This window comes from Camellia sinensis, chromosome 4 (genome assembly GCF_055761805.1).
Source record: "Camellia sinensis isolate YWXY chromosome 4, ASM5576180v1, whole genome shotgun sequence".
Classification (NCBI taxonomy): domain Eukaryota; kingdom Viridiplantae; phylum Streptophyta; class Magnoliopsida; order Ericales; family Theaceae; genus Camellia; species Camellia sinensis.
The window spans coordinates 205,819,819-205,824,951 of record NC_138964.1 but is presented as its reverse complement, the minus strand read 5'-3'; positions in this window follow the sequence as shown (position 1 = coordinate 205,824,951).

Genomic DNA, 5,133 nt, shown 5'->3' with positions numbered 1-5,133 from the left:
TGTTTTAAATTTTTTACATCAATACAAAATAAATTTAAAAAAAAATATTATATTTAAATATTTTACTATTTTAGTATTAGAAAATAAATGACTAATAATGAATATTTTGTAATAAAAACTTGGAATAAAATCAATTACAGAACAATTTTACTATTTTTCTTTATTTATTCATAGTTTGAGATTTTGTAAGTTTTTGTAAAACCTTTATAAAACTTTATGTGAATCCCTCTATTCTAAATTGACAAAACTGATAAAACTGAATCATAACATACAATCTATTTTGGTTGGGTGTTAAACTTTTCCTCAACCCAACCACCAAACCAAACCGCTTGCCATCCTAAATGAAACACCAGTGTTTATGGAAGAAAAGAATCCTGGAAGTAAGGTGAAGAAAGTAATGAAACCTTAGTGTGGGGATGCATTTTCTGAATACCAACACATGGCCAAGGTGACGCCGACGTGTCAGCCGGGGTGCCACGTGTCCTGGTCGTGACGCCGAGGTGATCTCGGCTAGGCCAAGGTTATCTCCGAAGATATCGAAGTCCGGGATAAGCGGATAAGGGACAAGAGTCCTAGAATAAGGAATGATCTCAGCCTGGATAAAGATAAAACTCTTAGGGAGTTTATCTTTATCTATTGGAGAGTCCAAGATAAGCATTGAGCTGAAATCCATTGAAGTTAGGCTTCTATTGGGGCTAAGATTGAGTTGGCTATAAAAGAGAGGCACTTCCAATGGGTCTAAGGTACGCAATTTATATTCTGAACAGTGAGTTAAGCACTTTATCTATCTTTGGGAGATGACTGACTTGATCATTGGAGTGCCCCCGGATGGACGAACCACTGCCGGAATCTCTTCTTTCTATTGCAGGTCACTTAGGCGCCATCTATTCTGCCAGTACTCTCCAATTGAATATTGAGTTGGTAGTGTGGTCAGATATTCACTCACACAATTTGGCGCCGTCTGTGGAAAAGAAAGAAGAATAGATGGCCAACGACGGACAGAAAAAAAAAGCATGGGACAACACTCCTATGGGGAGTGGAAGACCTATTGACCTTGACATCGAAGGAGACAACTGTAACGAAAAGACTCGTGATAAGAATCACGAAGGAAAGGACGTCGCCCAGGAGGGCAACGTACCGAAGAAATCAAACCAAAACGAGTACTATAACGATGATAACCTCCAGGTATGGAAAGAAAGATGCCTACGGAGGGACGAAGAGATGAAGGGGATGGCGAATAAATTGGCAGACCTGCAATCGATCGTCAATTTCATGATGCAAAACAACGTCATGCAGCCACCATTCCCGTTGCAAGACACGCCGATTCCAGCGGCCAACGCCTGGAAGGGAGGGCAGAAAACAATCCCTGTAGCCCCACAGCACACCAGGAGCGAAAAACACTCTCACCAGCCTTCAAGGGAGGTCGGGAGAGGAGAGTCGAGAAAGGAAGAATCTCGAAAGACACACCGCACCAAAGAGGCAGGCCCCAGAGAACATCGACATGTTCAAAGGTAGGAGTTGTGCTTCGACGTAACTAATGGAGAAAGGTCGAAAAAGGCTCACAACGAAGCTGAGAGTAGTGCACCTAAAAGACTAAAATCAGGAGATAGCCGATCTCCTGGGCAAACCAAAGAGGACTTGAGAGATTACCTCAAGAGGAAGCAACAAAATGCTGAGGTAACTTCCCCTATTAAACCGAGAACACCATTCTCGGTGAAGTTGGACAAATTTGAGGCCTCGAAAAGATTCAGTATGTCGAGCTTCCAGATATACGATGGTAAGTCAGACCCCAACTTTCACGTCGATTTATACCTGAACTCGATGGCATTATACACTGGGAACGAGCCGTTGCTTTGCAAGGTGTTCCCCTCATCCTTCGGGGAAATTGCATCGGATTGGTTTCACAAATTGCCAAAAGGAAGTGTGAAGACTTGGGAAGGCTTGGTCGAGATGTTCGTAGCCAGGTTCGTGACAAACAAACTACAGCCATTAAGAGTAGACGCCCTGATGGCTCTGAGGATCAGTGATGATAAAGGCCTTAGGGCCTACGCAAAAAGGTGTTATGAGGTGTTCAATCGAATATCCGAATGCAACCAAGAGGTGGCGGTCATGTCTTTCAAGAATGGCCTAAAAGATGATTATGCATTACGAAAGTCATTGGCAAAGATATTGCCAAAAAGCATGGAGGAGCTCATGGCCAGAATTAAGAAATATGCCAGAGTTGAGGAAGACACGCCAGGGATTAAGGCGACAAAGCAAGAGAAAGGAAATGGCTCGCCGAAACGAGGCCGATATAACAACGGATCCAACAAACAAGAGATAGGACTGAGGACCGCACAGGCATTCACAACTGTATTCCGAATCCCAATTCACAAGGTCCTAGATAAAATCCGAACCCAACCCTATTTCAGAGCACCAGCAAGGGTACCAAGAGAGTTTATGGAAAGAAGCCTTGGAAAACATTGTGCTTACCATAATGAAGATGGGCATCTGACTCAGGGTTGCAGAGCCCTGAAGACACACCTAGAAGACCTGGTAAGGCAAGGCCATTTGAGGGACCTTGTAGATAAGGCCAGGACAAGGGAAGAGCAAGCAAGACTGCGTCAGGCACCAGTGGCTCCACCTCTCCCAGCACAGCAACCGCAGGCAGGCAGACCTCGGGTAATTAGCGTAATTCACTCGAAGGTCAACGAAAACGAAATTCGGGGGGAGACCCAGAAGGTAAAGCACTTGCAGTATGTGTACCAGGTCCGGCAGAAAAGACCTCGGGCTGAGGAGTGCCAAAGACCAGTGGTGTCCTTTACTGAAGCCGACCTGGAGATGGTCCAACATCCGCACAACGATGCCTTGGTAGTATCCCTCCAGGTTGGGGAGTGCCAAGTGAAGCGTACCCTAATCGACCAAGACAGCTCTTGTGACATCATGTATGTCAGGTGTTACGAGGAGCTTGGCCTTCACCCAGACGATATGGAGCAAATCTAATGGCCCAATGGTCGAGTTCAATGGAACGCCGACGTGGCCACTGGGAGCAGCAAGCTTGGAGGTGCAAGCTGGCACCAAGAAGGTAAAGACAGAGTTCACCATAATTGACGCACCCTCCCCTTATAATGTTATCCTGGGAAGGCCATGGTTGTATGCAATGGGGGCTGTTCCCTCAACATTGCATCAGCTATTGTGGTTCCTAACAGAGCATGGGATAGAGGAGGTCAGAGGGGATCAGTTGCAGGCAAAGAACTGCTCCATGGCAGCAATGAAATCCACCTGCAGCATACGAGAACCAGAAAGGGCAGAGATCGAAGACGAGGACGTGGAAGTACTAGAGGACGTCGGTAAGGAGCCAGCCGAGAAGAGTGAAGAAGCCCTAAAGAAAATTCTCGTCCAGCAGGGAGATGAAGAACGCTTCTTTCTTCTCGGTTCGGGCTTAGCCGAAGAAGAGGAAAAAGAGCTGGAGGCTTTCTTGAGAGCAAACATTGAAGTGTTTGCCTGGACACCTTATGAAATGCCAGGAATTGACCCCGAGGTCACTTGCCACAAACTGAACATAAACAGGTCGGCCAAACCCGTAACCAACGGGCAAGAAGACCGACGTTGATGCATGTTGAGGCAGTGGAAGAGGAAGTAAACAGGCTTCTGGAGGCCAGAGCCATTCGAGAGGTAAATTACCCGACATAGCTATCGAATGCAGTGGTGGTGAAGAAAAAGAATGGTATATGGAGGGTCTGCGTGGACTTTACCAGCCTAAACAAGGCCTGTCCCAAAGACAGTTTTCCTTCACCCAAGATTGACCAACTGGTGGATGCCACATCAGGGCATGAGAGGATGAGCTTCTTGGATGCCTACAAGGGGTACCATCAGATAGCCATGTATCCCCTAGACGAAGAAAAGACTGCGTTTATCACCCCAAAAGGACTGTATTGCTACAGAGTGATGCCTTTTGCGTTAAAAAATGCAGGAGCAACTTATCAGAGATTGGTAACCAAGATGTTCAGACACCTAATTAGCCGAACAATAGAGGTATACATCGATGACATGGTCGTGAAGACCAGGGAACCTAAGGACCATCTAGAAGACTTGAAAGCAATCTTTGACATCCTAAAAACATATCGGCTCTGACTCAATGCATCAAAATGCGCATTTAGAGTTGGATCTGGTAAGTTCTTGGGATACTTGGTGACTAGAAGGGGCATTGAGGCTAACCTAGATCAGATCAAGGTCGTCCTAGAACTAAAAAGCCCAACATCGACGAAGCAAGTATAGATGTTGACTGGAAGAGCTGCAGCCCTGAATCGGTTCATAAGCAGAAGTTTTGACAAATGCAAACCCTTCTTCAGCTTAGTGAAGAAGGCCACAGACTTTTTATGAACAGAAGAGTGCGAAGTTGCCCTGGCCGACTTGAAGAAGTATCTAACCACAGCTCCAGTTCTCTCAAATCCAGAACCTGGAGAGGAGTTGTTCCTATACTTAGCAATTTCGGAACATGCGATAAGCGCAGTGGTAATCCGAGAAGAAAAATGGGAACAAAGGGTTGTTTACTATGTAAGTAAAATCCTGACTGATGCAGAAACTAGGTATTTACCCTTGGAGAAGTTAACGCTGGCCTTAGTAATGGCTTCAAAGAAATTGAACCATTACTTTCAAGCCCACAAAATTATGGTGCTAACTGAACATCCTTTGAAGTCCCTGTTGCAGCAGGGAGATCTGACAGACAGAATAACCAGATGGGCAGTGGCCTTCGGCCAGTATGACCTGGAATACAGACCTAGAACAGCAATCAAAGGCCAAGTCTTGGCCGACTTTGTGGTCAAATTCACTCCAGGAGCCATCGTACATTGGGCTTCGTTGAGCCGAGGTAAACGATGTCCAAGCGAGCAAAAAGGAGCCCAGCCGAAGGCACTCAGACCCTACAGCATTTACATCGGCGACTCCTTTCGACTGTTTATTGATGGGAGTTCAAACCAGCAAGGAGCGGGGGCAGGAGTAGTACTGGTATCTCCAGATGGACAGATACTAGAACAATCCATTCGTTTGAGGTTCAAGGCCTCAAACAATGAAGCAGAGTATGAAACACTGATTGCAAGACTGAAACTGGCAGTAGCAGTAGAAGCAAATGAGGTGATAGTCTTCTGTGACTCT